The sequence below is a fragment of the Leiobunum rupestre genome, chromosome 7, assembly GCF_980474605.1.
Source record: "Leiobunum rupestre chromosome 7, qqLeiRupe1.1.hap1, whole genome shotgun sequence".
NCBI classification, from domain to species: domain Eukaryota; kingdom Metazoa; phylum Arthropoda; class Arachnida; order Opiliones; family Sclerosomatidae; genus Leiobunum; species Leiobunum rupestre.
In genome coordinates, this window is record NC_143390.1 from 45,903,564 (window position 1) to 45,921,897 (window position 18,334).

The following is an 18,334-nucleotide window of genomic DNA, read 5'->3' on the forward strand; positions in this document are numbered from 1 at the left end:
GCTGCCGGTCTCGCCGTGGACCCTATCTTTATCACCTTCCCCGCCTCTCTCTCTCTCAATAGGGTTTTGAGTCTTTGCCAGCGCCCCCCAGCGAGGAAATTGTAGAAACAAACTCGGCTAAATCCCAGAAGGGAAATGATAGAAAATAAAGTGTATTCCGACTTTGACTTGAGCCTAGATGCGCGCTTTCAAATTTATCGTCGAGAAGGATAATTAAAAAGGTTTTATATTTTGAAAATTCTCAAGTGTTTACGACTTTTGTTTTGAAAGTGGTTGCGAGAGCAATTACGGTTTTTATGGCTGCCTAAATACCCCGATGCTTTTAAAAAGGGTTGTTAAAAGCGCATCACAGTGCGATCAAAATGTTTGTTATACGCGTATTAAAAATAATTAGTCCCTATAACAGCACCGTCCACCCATGGACTAATTAATGTATACACAGGGACGGTCCGCACAACGCCACTCTCTCATAAAATCGGCGACTAAGTCTTGTTAATGCTGTTCCCTCTTTTCCTCCCCCCTTAAGCAAAGTTAGCCGAGTCAAAACGTCATCAAACGGAAAAACGATGCTGCCCTCTATCTGCAAGTCTTGGAGTCTATCGATGTTGGCGTCTGCTTATGATTTGAAAAACAAACGGTTTTTTCGTTCATTTGAATAAGGTGTATGATTTAGGAGCTTTAATTTATTTAAGTAGTTTTACAAATTAATTATGAGGAAAAAGCTGTGTGTTTACCCTTCGTGTAAAAGTGATTCGAAGTATTGTCATAAAGAACACACGAAAGATTTCTTTATACCTTTCCTGTTCATCTTTTTCTAAGCCTTGTCCAAAAAAATCTTTGATTTACCATTATCGGAATCACTTAAATCCACTTTTTTAATCTTCTTTTTGTCTGGAGAAATTGAGAATAACGTCTCGAATGTATTGGCCGAAAAATTAATATCAATCAATTTAATTGTTAATATAAATGAATTTATTTACCAAACGCACGTGGAGCTTACAACATCGCCGGCAAGGCGACTGCTTTTTTTTTAGTTCCCTTAAACCTTTCCTCCCGTTTCCATCCCCCTTGACTCAGTTTGTCGTTAGTTCGCACAATCGCCGCTCGAGGGCACATTTAGCAATCGCTAGCCGCTAAATTTCCTATGCGGACCGTCCCTGTGTATACATTAATTAGTCCATGGTCCACCTGTATGATAACCATTCAAGCGTGGAATGTGGCTTATATTTCGGGAATAGACTAAAGTTTGAAAAATAAAAAAAGAACGAATTTGAAATATCCGCGAGTCTTGACCAGTGGCGTCACTAGGGTGTTTTAGGCGGCGCTTGAGCCACCTGAAAAATTTCTGAAGCACCACCTAAAATTTCCGAAAAGCGCCTCCTCAAATTCAGAATTTTTCCATATCACATGGCGAAAAGTTTCTTTAAACTTATAAATGGGCATCAAAAATTTGATTTTTCCTAGTCGGCCTCAATGTTTCAACTTTACAAACCCCCATATCACTCAATGGGACGCCCCTGACCAGTGCTTATGGCTTAAGCGCCACCAGTTTTGAAATCCTGGTGACGCCACTGGTCTTGACCGATCAAGATGGTACGCGCAAAAAAAATATTAAGGTATTTTGCAGAGTATTTTATAATTTTACCCATATTTTCAATGATTTCCTATAATTACATTTTCTATTTCTGGAGAATTTTATGAATGCTTTAGCCACTGGTTTTGATTTAAATGTCAATAAAATCTTCAAATTCCCTTTAAAAACATGGCTTTTCATAAGTATTTGAAACCCTTTTTTTTTCATAAATTGTACTACATATTTTCCCAATTAAACTTCCTAGATATTTTCTATTTTCCCTATAAACGTGTTTATGGTTTTCTGTGGTCACCCGGATTTTATTGTTCCATCCAAAAGTGTTACGTATACCGCCCCCTTTAATTTCAAATCATTTTGAGGACCTCATTGGTACAAATGGTTGTTTAATTACGAAATTCCAAATTCTTACAGTGACTACTTAGTAGCCGGTAAATAATACTGGCATTGTTTGGTACAGTTGCAGTAAACCACTTCCTTTCAAAAGCGGAAGGCGTTTATATAGTGAGGGGTCGAGCATTCAGAAACAAATGCAAAATTGGTGGATTCCTCGAATTTCCCCCGGTATTTGCGGTTTTTTTAAAGAATCTAGCTGTGAATTTGGTGGATTTTGTCGTTGATTTGTTGATTTTTATCTCGCATTTTTTTATGTGTGGATCTGTATTTTATTAAATTTTCACGAATTTGTACATTTATCTAAGGATCATAGAGTAACCCACTCACATAGTGGAAGGCTCTATGGAAGGGCATGAAACATTAACCCTTACGGGCCAACTTGTTTTCGAGGCGTTTATAAATATAGTCTGAAGTGCGATGTTGTGGTTTTTACATTTTTTACATAAATAAATAAATTTACTTTTTTATCCAGATATTGTCAACTTGTTTATTTCAAGCCTCGAAAACAAGACGTTGCGTACGAAAAATGTTAACATGTTTCGCTGATAGCATTCCGCTCTATGTCTTATTTTTGGTTTATTTTCCCCGGAGTTGTCGATTTTTTTAAATTTCACCTATATTTAAGCCCCCCACCCCCCATGGATTTCTATTTTTGTTAACTTGTGGATTGGTTGATTTTTTGTCTTTATTTGTGGATTTGTTAAAAATCCATAATTTAAAAAAATTCCATAAACATTGACTTATATTTTCATGGATTTTGTGGATTGGTTGATTTTTCGTCGGTATTTGTGGATTGGTTAAAAATCCATAATTTAAAAAATTCCATAATCATTGGCTTATTTTTTCGTGGAATTTGTGGATTGGTTGATTTTTCGTCAGATTTTGTGGATTGGTTTAAAATCCATATTTAAAAAAAAAATTAATAATCATTGGCTTATTTTATCGTGGATTTTGTATTTTTTCTGAATGTCCGGCCCCCCGTTCTATAGCGACGTAATAACGTCATCTCTTCACTGGCATTCAATTGTGGGCTCTCAGGAACCTGTAGCTCATCCGTCCACTTTCTCTCGAAAGCGCATCCAGCGGAAATCTTTTGTCTTTTTACGCTTTCTTCCGAGCGAAGGAAGTTCACTTCCTTCTTTTGATATAAAAATTAATTCGCGCCTCGCTCCCGGCCGCTCCGTTTTGCATCGTTGATAAATGGCGTCTTCAAACTGGGGACTTAACTCCCGCGATATACCGTCTAAAGGTAACCTTCTCCTCTGCGTAACGGACAGATCTCTTTCGTTATTATTATGAGCGCGGAGATAATGAGTGCGCGGATTGCAACGCGCCTCTGAGAAATCTCCGGCCATTCGTGGCCAGTCTTTCGAGGACTCTTTAATTTGATTTGGCCGCTGATTTTGGCCTTTTCGACCTCCTTCGCTTAAATCCTGTCTTTGGACTCGACTACGGATGACATTTCGACTGGATGGAAATGTTTCAAAGCCCTCTTCTCGTGTATTCAATTAAATTAACCAATTCCAAATAGTTTGGGTTCCTTTTTAGCGGGACCAGGTGAACTGGAACGTACTTTAAATGGATTACAGTCGAGACTGGGCAGCGCCTATACGATTTGATGGTTTCCTCAAGCTCCCATCAAAGATGACACTGAAAAATTAATGGTGAAACGGGAGTTACAAAAGCCATCTCCTTGGTGTGATACAAGACCTTCTAAATTGTCCGACAATCAAATTCCTGAAGACTATAAAAATATTTTAGATGCCCTTTTGATCACTCCTGAAACTCAATGTTCTACCTTAAAATTAGCCTGTGAAGCATACTTAGCTGGGTATGTTTTGAGGGAATTACAAAAGAAGGAATTTTGTGGCTGCTGCGTTGTAAACATTTCCCAGCCATGTCACAGCTCTCCACTATTGGATTTGATTAAAAACCAAGATAGAGGAAATCTTAAATATCCAAGTCGTCCATTCATATTAATTGTATCAAGAATAGTCACCTTTGTGCAACATTTGCGGGTCTCAAGGTGTTTACGATGAACTTGAGAAATGCATTTTGCCAAAGCATGAACTCTGTCCACTATTTTATAGTTGTGATCCAGAACCTGCCAAATTAATTGCAGGAATAGTCTGTCAGAAAATAGTCCCTCCAGTTATGGATAACATAACGCGCACAATTTCTGCTAAGCATGAAAAAGTAAAAGAGCTTGTATATAAGCCAATATCTAGAAAAGAATACAAACTTCAGTAACATTTACTTTGTTATTCAAAGATTCACTTTACAACTATACTAAAAATATATCTATTTAATATCAAGAATAATTATCAACAACATTATTTTAAAGATGTAGGTAAATAATTACCTAATTTAAAATATTTGAATTATTGGTTTTATAAAAAATACTATTCATAATTACGCATTACCGTGATAAGGTGTTGACCACATCTGGCGGAGCAGAGCCGGAGATACACATTTTTTATTTTTATTGTCGTAGAATATAAATAGAGTATTAAAAATATTTCGAAGCTAAATTATAATTTAAATATAACTAAAATATTAATTTACTCTTTCGTTAATAAAATAAAAATATAAAAACTGGGAAAAAACGACTTTTTCTTTGAAGAATAACAGCTGATTGCACTGGAAGGCGGCAATAAAAAGAGAAAATATGTGAGGAGTTCTAGCGCTACTTCTCCCTGGCGGGAAAAATCTTATTTTGCAAAAACACGGCGATTGTTATGGCCGCTATAGCGCGGCAGCGCGAAATCAAAGTTGGCTGTGGTACTGCATAGTTTCCGTTTTTGGATTAGCCATGTATTAAAAATCTTTATCCACAATATTTATGAGCTTCGCTTTGCCTTGTATTCAGTGTCTTTAACTAAATATAAATATTACAATAAAATTTCAAATTTGTGGTAAAAAAATTACATTTTCATATAAATGGCTAATAAATTGTCATTTATCATAATTATTTATTGTTAATAGTCCTTTAAATAAAAGATCATTCATAGCTTATTATAGAGTTTGTGCTGCTGTGACTGGACATATAACATATTTGTCTATGGTTTATCTTTATACTGCCCAAGCTGAGAATTTTCTTTGCATAGATCTGGCAGCATTTTTCAACAGGGGGGCAAGACAGTCAGAGAGGGGTTTATTTAAGCTCCTATTTTATTATTTTATAATTATAAATTATAATACTTTTGAAAATGCAAATTTAAATAATTATCTTCCCATTATTTAATATCCGATTAGTACTCAGTAAAAATATCCCACTATTGCATTTTCCAGATGGCGCTACGGACAGATTTTAGGGAGTTTCCATTCTGAAAAGTATAACATCATGGCAGCAGGAAACAATGCTATCGTACATAGTTCTTAGTTACTTCTACGCATTATTACAAATATTTAAAAATATTATACAAAGTGGTATAAAATAGTGAAAACGTGTTCGAAATTATTAGAAATTGTGTTCAACATTTTTAGAAATTGGGATTTATTCTAAAATAATTTAAGTATCTTAAAGCACCCAATCGCGCTGGAGAGAAACTACGCGCAAGGTCTTTCGGCCGAAAATTAAATTTAAAGTATGTTGGAAAGTGGTTGCTATGGCAAAATCGGGTTATTTTAAAAAGACTCAATTCAAGGAAATTATCCGAGATTATTTTATTGAAAAAGTACCGCGTTATGCGGCACAATTTGGGACCATCACATTTCCTCGTAGAGTGCTATAACGTATTAGGGACTCTAGGCTTTAATCTGGAATCTTAGATTAAACTTGGTATAAAAATACGAACGAAGCCCGAACCCTTTCCCCGAATTCGAGCCAAATCTCCGTTAATCCCGCGCCGCAATATCCAATCTTCGTAGGCTTTTAGACCAAAGTGTACCGCGCTTTAATAAAGCAAGGTTTTAGGCGGTAGAGTGTCCCTCCGTCCCCTCTGCGCGTTGGGGTGAATAGATTGAAATGGATTGGTACCCCTTTCGCAGTCCCGTCGTTGGTCTCCGAGGAGGACATTTCAAAATGCGCGCCAGAATTTTCAAGCGTAATTTGTTACGTTAGTTTTGGACTATTCGCCCCTCATTTCCGCGGATGATTCTTCGTTGGAATTATAGATTCGTAATTGATGTTGTTTTCGGGGAGTCTGATGTTGTCCTAAATGTAAAATTTTCCTAAATTTTCTAATCTTTTGTCTGGACCACGATTAATTTGGCACCGCTCTGGGGTTTACCAGCTCCGGACGCAAATATTGACTAGATGCCAGCGTTGATGTCGTTGGTAAAACAATTTGGATGGCGCCCGAGCTAGATTTCGTTATCAGTAGGTCGTTCCATTGCGGCTTGAATCGTTACGTAATTTACGGTTTGTGGAATGCGTTGACAGATTTACTAAATCTAGTTTCATTTCAATAATAAATGTACACATAAAAAATTATCTGTTAAATTAATCTTAATCACCACTACCAAGAATGTATGGAGGTTAACAGAGAATATGTACCCCCATCTATAGACCCTGTTTTTACGATTCCCGGATGATAATCTCCGCCTACACGGAGAGAGCCTGTGAGCTAGGAGCAACAAACACAAGGAGAACGCAGCTAGCCTTTAAACACGCTAACGCAGTGTTGTGTACAAATTTCATTGGACGAGCGTTTAAACTAACAAAGGAGACTACCCGAGGTGATTATCACGGATTTTGTTGAGACTCGGGGGTTCGGTAGACCTTATGGTTGTATGAAAATTTCCAAACGGAACAGTTGCAATGCATGGGCTTTAGTTTTCCTATGGCAACCGAAAATGTTTTTGACCTCTCCATTTAAAAAAGCATGATATTTTCTCGGTTACCCAATTTTTTTTTAAATTTAACCAAAATTGATCAATTTTACCCAAAATAGGTCAAATTCATTAATTTAATAGTTGTTTAAAGCATGACTGATACTTCATGGTATTCTTGATTTTATTAAAAACAGTTAAAATGTACATGTTTCCGAAGCTTTCGGGTATTTTGAAAACTGAATAATTTTACAGATTGAATTCAATCTGTAAAATTATTCAGTTTTCAAAATACCCGAAAGCTTCGGAAACATGTAAATTTTAACTGTTTTTAATAAAATCAAGAATACCATGAAGTATCAGTCATGCTTTAAACAACTATTAAATTAATATTTTAAACCATGGTAAATAAAAATTTTAACTTATAAGGTCAAATTCATCCTTTTGGGTAAGTTTTGAAAATTTAATTTTTTAAATTTTTTCAAGTGACCTTAATTTACTAGGTTGACTAATGGCAACATTTATTACCTGAATTGTTCGGAATGGTCATGCAGCTTTAAAAATTGATACACACCTATACTTTGAACTATATTCTTAGATACTGGATACATATCTTTAAAAAAATCCTAGATATTCAGATTTTATTTGCGATTTATATAGTCGGTATTGAGATGGCGTAAGTATTGGATTTTAGCCATTAGAAATGTGTTTTCTAATATTCACCGAATCTTAGCAACACTTGCGTAAAAATACGGATAAATATCTCAGTTGGTAAAGTTATGATTTTTTTAGGATATTTTAATTTATCCATAATTTTAGGCGAGTGTTGCTACTATATTGTGTATGTTAGATAACTTTATTTCAAGTGGCTATTAAATCAAATACTTACGACATCCAAATACCAAATAAATCGTTCTAGAGAAAAATTAGTTAAATTTCCACATAGACCCTGATAGGGTCACGGGCGGGAAAGGGAGATTTCTCCACTAGCAAGATTTGTAGTCGTGTTAATAAGGGAATTAGCAGATTTGGCTTAATAGTTACGTTGACAATGGGAGTTATTGACAACCGTACAATCCGCTTATTGTATAACTATTAAGGTCCCCACGCGTTTAACACTGCCTTTTTAAATAAATATCTCGAATAAGTTCGATAAATGACGATATAACGAAATCTTTAAAGCTACTATACCGTCAACCACGACGTGGAGCGTAAATTAAGGTCCAATCGATTTCACGCATGGCGGGATGAATTTATAATTTCAACGAGGTGCACCCGGTTTTAAAATTCTATACGGATTTAATATTATCGATATTTCGGAGTATAGGTCCACCAACCGGACGGCAGTCTATGGAATTACCGCGCTATTACTAGTTATTTTATTGACCTCTAACCTTTCTAGTCGAATGGCAATATCGATGTGTGTATCTTAACGCGATTAACTCAGTCTGTCTCGGGAAATCCTCATTTATTACGATATTCGGGTGCTCGCTGTTCTAAACCATGTATATATTCGCTATAGTGCAGACTCAACTGGCGTCTCGCGAAAAGGCGATTCAACGCGGTACACCCTTTGATTTCGCTATCACTTGACCTTCGTGGCGACAAACTCATTCTGGAATTAAGAGACGGCGAGGATTCTGAAGGGGGGGGGGGGTCATTGGATGGCGCCTAATTTATTTACACCCATAATCCCCTCCCCCTCAATCTCCTCATCGTCAGAGTTCAAAGCCATTGATTTTAGCTCCCAATTCTTTTCAATTAGGATGTCCTCCGTAATTAAAATCAAATATTTGGACAGCGCGAGTTTTGAGAATTTAAGCGAAAAAAGTCTTCTTTTCTTCTACTATCTTCGCGATCCTTTCAAACTTATGAAAGCCCACGCCTTGGCCCGTGATTGCCTCTATCCGTTATTATAAAGTGTACCTGCGGGGGCAAATTCTAAAATAATTATCATTGAATACAAGGCTGCTTAAATTTTATTCAAAGTTTACTCTCATACGCAAGATACGTTTTTTTTAAATAAACTTCTTAAGTTTGTTCTTAGGGTGAAGAGATTTTAATACCGTTAATTTTTAAAACTAAATTATAAGAAAAAAATTGCCTTTCATTTATTTAAATTTTGTATGTTTAAGTTTCTTTTAACGGTTCGGTCTAGACGGTGTTTCTTTGATCAAATTATCTAAAAGTGTGCTCAAATATTTCGTTATAATTGGTGATAACTAAATCTCGGGTTTTCTTAAAGTAATTATATTATATTAAGGATAATTAATTGTTTATCGAATAGCGTAAGCCGCGTTGAAAAATTAGAAGTGGTTAATTTGTTATTAAATCTTGGATTAAAGTTCGGATGGAGGATAGAGCGAAATTTTGATGAACAATGAATCTTTCGATAGCGCCATGGCAACGCGTCAAAAGCACGCGTCTCAATATTTATTTATATAATTTATTTTGGCGTCTCCCATTGTGTGGCTCTGCGGGTAGGTGAGTCTTTTGAAAGAAAATGGAGGATGATTTCTGTCGCGTCAAATTAACACTGAAAATGCAAAAATGGCAATATTTGAAGTATCGTGGCGCTGTTCTTTCAAAATGTTATTATTAAAATCTACGATTATTTTCTCTTATTTTTATTATCAAAAGGCGCGAATTAAGAAATCTGGTGTACGAGCACGCAGGAATTGAAATCATTATTTATAAAAATCTAGAAATCCACCAAAAATATAGGAATTTTCAGAAATGCGGATAAATATTGAAAATCTCGGGAAGCACAAAGAAATATTCGAAATCTCGATAAATTTTAATTTATTCTGAAAAATATAAAAATGTGTCAGATAAAGTATCGAGAAATATAGAAAAATATCGAGAAATATTGAAAAATATCGAGAAAAATGTAAAATATCGAGAAACATTGAAAATATCGAGAAACATTGAAAATATCGAGAAAAATTTAAAATATCGAGAAAAATGTAAAATATCGAGAAACATTGAAAATATCGAGAAAAGTTTAAAATATCGAGAAACATTGAAAATATCGAGAAAAATGTAAAATATCGAGAAACATTGAAAATATCGAGAAAAATGTAAAATATCGAGAAACATTGAAAATATCGAGAAAAATGTAAAATATCGAGAAAAATGTAAAATATCGAGAAACATTGAAAATATCGACAAATATGGGAAATATCGACAAATATGGGAAATATCGACAAATATGGGAAATATCGACAAATATGGGAAATATCGACAAATATGGGAAATATCGACAAATATGGGAAATATCGACAAATATGGGAAATATCGACAAATATGGGAAATATCGACAAATATTGGGAAATCCAAAAACAGAATGAGAATGGCAATATTAGAAATATTTGTAAATGAGAAATCCGGTGTTCATTTTATTTCGAAAGTGGCTAGCCCCTCGCTTACAATTGGAAGAAGTGAATCGGCCTGGGACGGTCGCTTTTGAAGAAGTATAGATAGATGGTAATCGCGGCGAAGCGTGCTGCGTTCTCTTTCGGCGTCGTCGTGGCCGTCGTGGCGTGAGCGCCTAAAATGCTTCGGCGCTAGATGGATGGAAACGATAATCCAAGCTGGAAATCAAGTCCAACGACGTTTATGCCCGTCCCTGATTCCTTGATGACTTTTTAAACAATAGATGGCGGAGGGAAATTTTCTTTTTTTATTCTTCTGTCTTCTGGCCGCAAGATGGCGCGGGGGGTAGAGGGGGCGACTAAAAGAAAGCCAGAAATGGGAGCGGCAGAAATCCTTTTAAAAAGAGATTGCTCTCGCCAGAATATTACCTTCGTCTAAACTACATTTTTTTATTTCTCGCGGTAAAGTTATTTTTATTTTAAAAAGTGTAATAATAAAATTCCTCTAGCGTGGATGAATCCCTTTAGAAATTGGATGTTTATTATACCCTGTTTCGTGAAAAAAAATATTTTTCCACCGCGACTGTGTTTTTTTATATATCTATTTTTTTTGGTTCCATTCCCGTCATTTCCTGATACATTTACGCCCTTTAACTTAAGTCCTTCTTCATTAATGTCCACCATAAACAAACCCTTTTTTGCGAGTTTTGTTCCTTTATATATAAGCTTTCGGAGTTTAGCCGATTCCGTCCGACTATGTGTGAGAGTGTATGTTTAAGTGAACTGGGCGTTCCTAATGGATTTTTTTGCCTCTTTATCGCCGCTTCTAATCGCTTTTATTGCCCAGCACCAACTGTTGTTGTTGTCTCACTTTCGCTCTAACGTCTATCTCCGAAAGGTGAAGGAACCGAGATATTACAGAGACTCCTTTTTTGTTATAGCTCACGAATTTTTTATCTTTTGTTATTTCATTTTGTATAATTTAAACAAATGAAGAAAAAAAAAGAGTTCTAAATATGAAATAGTTTAAAATCAACTTGTGTAAATTTAAATTTTATTTGATTTGAAACTGAAGTGCCAGTAAAAAATATTTTTGTACAAAATTGAATTTTAACCTATTTCTTATTTTACTATACGTACAAAGACTGTCTATATTTAAATGTTTTATTTTATTTCGTTCTAGAGTTATTTTGTTTTAGACTTCTTATTTCGTTTTAGACTTATTTCGTTTTGGACTTCTTATTTCGTTTTAGACTATCTTATTTCGTTTTAGACTTCTTATTTCGTTTTAGACTTATTTCGTTTTAGACTTCTTATTTCGTTTTAGACTTCTTATTTCGTTTTAGACTTCTTATTTCGTTTTAGACTATCTTATTTCATTTTAGACTTTATCTTATTTCGTTTTAGACTTTTTATTTCGTTTTAGACTATCTTATTTCGTTTTAGACTTCTTATTTCGTTTTAGACTTCTTATTTCGTTTTAGACTTCTTATCTCGTTTTAGACTTCTTATTTCGTTTTAGACTATCTTATTTCGTTTTAGACTATCTTATTTCGTTTTAGATTTTATCTTATTTCGTTTTAGACTTTATCTTATTTCGTCTTAGACTTTATCTTATTTCGTTTTAGACTTTATCTTATTACGTTTTAGACTTTATCTTATTTCGTTTTAGACTTTATCTTATTTCGTTTTAGACTTTATCTTATTTCATTTTAGACTTTATCTTATTTCGTTTTACAGTTGTCTTATTTGGTTCTAGATTTACTGTACCTGATTCTAAAGTTATCTTATTTAATTAAGATATATTTCATTTAATTATAGGAATATCTTTTTAATTAGAGATATATTTTATTTAATTATAGAGTTATTTTATTTCGTTGTTAAATTATCTTTTTCTTTCTAGAATTATATTTTTTCGTTTCAAAGTGATCTTATTTAGTTCTATTCAAGATTAGTTCCGGGTAATTTATCTTTTAACAGAAAGTTTTAATGTCGTAATTTTCACAATTCGCTGGTTTTCCTTGAATTTTTTGTAAATAGATCGATGTTATAATAGAGTTCAGGAGGTAATTGCGTTTGATGTAAAATCAATCGATTGCCATGGTTTTTGCATTGTTATTCATATATTTGTTACAGATACCTCGTATAAATATTTCAACACTAAAAAAATGGCTACTTAACGAACCGAGAAGTTGGCCTTATTTTAATCGTCACGCCTAATTTTGTCACCAAAAAACTCTAATGAGATGACAAAAGTCCCGACATAGTATTTAAGAAGTTACAGCTACATATTAATATTTAGTTGAATTTACGTATTAGGATTTAGTTTGAATCTCCATATTATGATTTAGTTTGAGTCTCCATATTAGGATTTAGTTTGAATCTCCATATTAGGATTTAGTTTGAATCTCCATATTAGGATTTAGTTTGAATCTGCATATTAGGATTTAGTTTGAATCTCCATATTAGGATTTAGTTTTAATCTCCATATTAGGATTTAGTAATCTCCAATTTCGATTTAGTTTGAATCTCCAATTTCGATTTAGTAGAACGTACGTATTAGGACTTAGTAGAATCTACGTATTAGGACTTAGTAGAATCTACGTATTAGGACTTAGTAGAATCTACGTATTACGATTTAGTAGAATCTACGTATTAGGATTTAGTAGAATCTACGTATTAGGACTTAGTAGAATCTACGTATTAGGACTTAGTAGAATCTACGTATTAGGACTTAGTAGAATCTACGTATTAGGACTTAGTAAAACCTACGCATTAGCATTTAGTAGAATCTACGTATTATATGATTTAGTAAAACCTACGTGCTTTTGAACCAAAACTATACCTGTTTCAAAAACCGTTTTTCTAAATAACACTATAAGATAATAAAGCAAAGCACATTTAACCAATTCAACTATGATCAAAATTCCAAGTCAAATTAAGACAATTAATTCCACGGATTTTTAAAATAGCGACGCTTAAAAAATAACAAAATGTCACCAACAATCCTCCCACCCATTATCAAAATAATAATAATAATGAAGACAATACGGTCCATTCTTGTCAAACGTTCTGAATCATCGCTATTCAAAATGGCAATAGCATTCGTAACGCTCGAGGGCACGGAACTCTTTTTCAACGTTATTGGTTTAGAAAGAAAACCGGGCCGCGTGAAATCCAGAATGGGCCCTTGACGCGTAACCAACACACCACTCTTCACTCTACGGCGAATGTATCGGTGCAATGACCCTGAAGACGAGATTCGAAAAAGTTTTCTCCATTCGTGGGATGAATTCGCGCGTGCGACCGAATCGCGGGGTCTCTGAACGTAAAAGTGGTGATGGCACCACAGTCTCTGTCCTCCGAGAACTAAATTGTTTGGAAGGAAAGTAGTCGCGTTAACCCGGCGGCCGGATTGACCCCTGATAGCTCTCGCGCCGATACGAATCCGAGCCTCTTTACCTTCGCCGGTGTATCTCGACTAGATGAACTGGTAAACGTTCCCCTATTTTATTAGCTTTTCCGAGTCATTGCCAATATGCCCCCCCCCCCCCTCCGATCATCGGAGAAATGCCGAAGAAGATTCGAGGTATCCGTCACCGGCTTTGTTCGAAGTAAGCGGTGACTGGATCGACTCGTCTTTATTGTACTTGGACTTGATCCGACCTCAAGTCGTGGGAAAAAGGTGCGGGGATGGCGGGCTTCGGCTTTTCATTGTTTTTCTAAGCGTCGATGGAGGCCGATTTCCCATAGGCCGTCGCTTTCCTTTATTAGATTACTCGCTGAAACTTCCCCGATATTATTTATCCTTTTGCGGCTTGATCTGGCTTAATCTATACTCTTGTACCGACGTAACTATACTCTTCTGTAGGTTTAATCGACGTTATATTAGGAGCCACTCGTCTTCAAAAGGTCAAGGGTCGAAAGGGACTCTTTTTTTCTTCTCCGTAGAAATCGGGAGAGTAAATGTAGAAATGTACGATTTTGTCTTCCTCCGCGTTTTCAAAGTGGGTGATTGAATCTTGTTCGTAATGTTATATAGTCTGATCTAATCGTGCTCAAATTTTTCATGTAAAAGGTCGCTATTTTGAAGGTTGAGATGACTATTTTAAAGGTCATAGCTATAGTTATTTTTCGTTATACTATTTTAATATATTTTGAAGGTCGAGATGGCCCATTTGGTCTAACCCGAGGGCTAATTACTTCCTAAAACAATGCGCGCAGATTATATGAAAAAAAAACCTACAGATTTAGCGTTATCAAAATCTGTAGATCAAGGACGTAATCACTTTGGTACATTCAAAAGCTACAGACCTTCGAACTGACCTGACATGACCTGATTCAACGAAGGGCACCGCGAAATCTCCCTTTCTGATCTCGGGATTCTAAAACGGGAATGAGGACGAAATTTCGATACGGCATCTGATAGGGTGACCTTTGATCCGTGATACTTTTTAACCTCGCAAATTGTCGGAGATCGTTTCGAACTTTTTGAAAACTTTGGTGATATTTTTTTCCAGTTTGACACGCCGAAACCAACTCGGAACGCCGTTCGGAAACTCATTAAACATTAAGCGGCTATTTATAATTTTTTTCTCGCTCCGTCGAGAAAACACGTTACTAATTAATTTTATGGGAATTTTTGAAAAGTTGTCGGCGAGGCATACACGATGAACCTTTTTTCCTTCGACGTCGATCACCTTCAGTATGTCCCCGTTAAGTATCGCGTCTTGATTCTATTAATTTTTAATTGACACGCTCACGCCAAAGCGAACCCCCGTCATTTAGCGGGCCTAATTTTTTCTCCCCTCGCGCCTAATGACAAAAATTGTCGCGGATAATGAATGCTAAGGTAGAGAGAAGGTTCGGGAATCTAGGTGACGTTTAAAGTTTATTACTTCGTCGAAGGCGAGAAAGCCTCCCAGTGATTGAAGAGTATTAATGGAGTCCGGCTCGCGTAATTACGACGTGTATGTACGCGCGCCCGCGCGACTAACAATGTCAAATTTGGGGATATCGGGCCAAATTTGGACCTCCGCGGATGTGAATTATGGGCGCCGAATATACATCCTCCTGGGAACGATAACTTCTTACGTGAAAAGATGGTCGTAATGATAACCCCGCGGCGCTGCCTCCATAAAGGTTATCGGATTAACTATGTCGCCGCGTTCTAACAATTTTGGTCAGCCATTATGTCTTACCATTACTGACATTATCTGCCACACGAGATCCTAATTATGCCGGAAATAGTTTGCAAAGTTTTACCATCATGAGGATCGTTGCTGGATTAACTCGAAAAATATGATCTCAATAATTTTAGTGGTTGGTTCGGTGGTGGATTAACTAACCCGTTCTGTAGCCTCGATTATTTCCCCTTAAGTTTTGTCAAACCCCTAGGTCTACTCACAAGGGGAGTACCGGAGGTGTTTATTGCCGATTTTGTTCAAAGTTGGGCGTAATTTAGATCTATATGAGATATGAAATTTCCCAAAAGAAGACGTTGCACTACTTATTCAATTTGCCATGGCAATCGAAAATGTTTTTGACCACTTAAAACAAAAAATCTCCATTTAAAAAAAGCACGGCATTTTCTCGGTTTAAAAAATTTGAAAATCACGAAATGGGTAATTTGGACTACATTTAGGTAAATTTCATCAAGTTTGGGTAAATTGGAACATTTTTGGGGTAAAATAAGGAAAAAATCTTATTTTAGTTTTAAGTGGTCGAAAACAATTTCGGTTGCCATGACAAATCGAATGGGTAGTGCAACGTCTCCTTTTGAGAAATTTCATATCTCATATAGGTCTACGTTTCGCCCGACTTTGAACAAAATCGGCAATAAACACCTCGGGTACTCTCCTTGTCAGTCTATTGGTTAAAAAGATCTAAAGATTGCGAACATATTTAACGAACTCAAAAGAAATTTACTAACAAAACAGTTACAAAATCAGTGTGGCCGGTCATGGTGTGTTGAAAATGGCAGCGCCCACTTTTCGACACGAAACAAACTAAGTTTTATAGGTTCTCGATTAAAGATTATAACCTTGAAAATTTTTAAACGAGTGTTTTCTATTTGGTTTTAAGACGCGTGTCCTTGTTCGGCGGATGGGCGTAGACCTTCTGATTCCGGGCCGGTTCCTCCGACCCCCCTCCATTATAGCCCGATTCCGAGTCCACCTCGGTAAGCTCTAAACACACAACCCTCTTCAAGGGTAGCCCTCTCGAAATTGAGAGCGTTTAAAAATCGAGCCGCTGGTGGGAGACGGTCTGACAAGGTGCCACACATTTAACTCCATTATCTACGAATATTTCGAAAAGCAACGAGACTAAATATGATGAAAGTCGAGTTTTGCGTCATTTGTTCTAAAGCGAAGAGTTCACGGTCAAAACCTGATTTGCTAAACCGAGTTTGGCGAAAATATTTCGAGACTTAAAATGTACGATTACCAGTAAACTTTGGAAATCCCGACAGTATAATATTTTATCTTACAACTTGAGAAATGTTCGCTCTGCCTTGTTGAGCAATAGGTGGATGCGATAACTGAAACTGCATTTCTACAAATAGGTATCAATTTTATAGCTTTCTTTGTTGTATAGTTTTTGGGGTAAATTTGTAACGTACTTTTGAAAAAAAAAACGTAAATGAATTATTAAAATGTTGATAGTTGATACGTACTTCTAAAATTATATTTTGTTTTGTTAAAAGAAAATGATAATTTGTTTTGAAATGTAATAATAAACTTCTTCGTCGTATGTAGGTCCTATTCGTATAAACAAAAAATGGAGGATTTATAAAGAAATATATTTTTAATTTAATATTAAAAAAGTTTCTTCATCATTTAGCTAAGATCAAAGTGTAGTACGTTTTTGAATCAACTAAACAGATGACTTGCTAAAAATTATTCTTTTTAAATTTAATAATACGTTTTTTTCATCGTTTGACTAAGATCCAAGTGTAGTATCGTTATACATCAGCGGTGAAACATATATTGAAACATATCTATACTAAACATTATCCCTCGTCCCGATATTTGTATCGTAAATTCAACTAAATCTTAGTACAGTGTCGTCGTTTGACTAAGATAAAGGTGTAGTATCTTCTAGTATCAGTTATGAAATATAACCTCGAGACGTTTTTTATTAAAATTGGATCTATCTGTACCTTACGTACTTGCCGTCCCGATAGTTGTTTCTCAGATTCGACAAAATCCTAGTACAGATGTCATTACTGTAGGTAGGCATGGCCAATCGTGTCAAAGTGGCACCATGACACCTAGGAGCAACAAACACAGCACACCACACAAAGAGAACGCAACCCGTCAGAAGTTGTGCATTTTATTGCGTACATTTTTCATTGGACAGACGCTGCCGTCGGAAGGGGAAAATTGTCTTCCCTCTTTCCGTAAAACGTGCAGCGTGTTTAAAGGCTAGCTGCGTTCTCCTTGTGTTTGTTGCTCCTAGATGGCACTATCTCGTCATCGATTACGGTTTTATCGTTCCGTTATTGTTTACGCGGGTTCACTTAATCACGCGGTAAACTGAAGTAAATATCAACAGTTATATATTAAGTTTTATTGACCGTGAGGTGGCGCTCGCTACGCTGTACATAATTAATCTGTGGCGTGTGTGGTATGTATATATATAAAGTTCGGAGTTTGTTTACTCCCCGCGGGTCACCGGTTGTCATGGCGACTTCGACGGGCGCCGTAATGAGAACTTGTTGATTAACAACCCTCAAGATTTTAGTATTGCTATCACGCGCTTTTAGTATTAAATCTCGGAATAATTAGACTCCAATTTTCCGCTCGTTTTTTGAGCACCGTGGATCGCCGATATTTCCTCCCTCTGTCCCTTATTTAATGAGGGCGCGACAATTTTTTGACAACTGATTTATCCCGGTGGACATTAATTACACGCCCCCTCCTCCCCTTTGCCCCGCTTTTAACGGAACAATTTATTCGAACTTTGGTAAGAATTCATTATGAATTTATTTATCCGTCGCTCATCGGAATTTCGTAAAGGAACTTTTTTTTTAATATTAAGTAAAGTGACGTTTATGAACAATGAATTTTCGAAAATTTCATCCAATATTTCTCGTAGCATAATGCGATATTATTTATGGGCTGCCAAACCGATAAGAAAATGAAAGGTGGTTTTTAAAATATTTTAAGATGTGTTGAATTTGTTTAAGGAGCGTAGA

General features: G+C 35.8%; 1 protein-coding gene and 1 long non-coding RNA gene across 2 annotated transcripts in view; one reads left to right on the forward strand and one right to left on the reverse strand.

The window, feature by feature from the left end:
• Nucleotides 1–18,334, forward strand: part of fw (CUB and Sushi multiple domains furrowed) — a 148,937-nt gene that overhangs the window by 60,204 nt on the left and 70,399 nt on the right. The gene's annotated exons all lie outside the window — the stretch shown is intronic.
• LOC149936526 (uncharacterized) lies at nt 3,648–4,054 on the reverse strand. The gene is made up of 3 exons (XR_016472385.1): nt 3,987–4,054; nt 3,786–3,900; nt 3,648–3,731 (listed from the first exon to the last, which is right to left on the reverse strand). It is a non-coding gene; the product is annotated as an uncharacterized LOC149936526 (long non-coding RNA).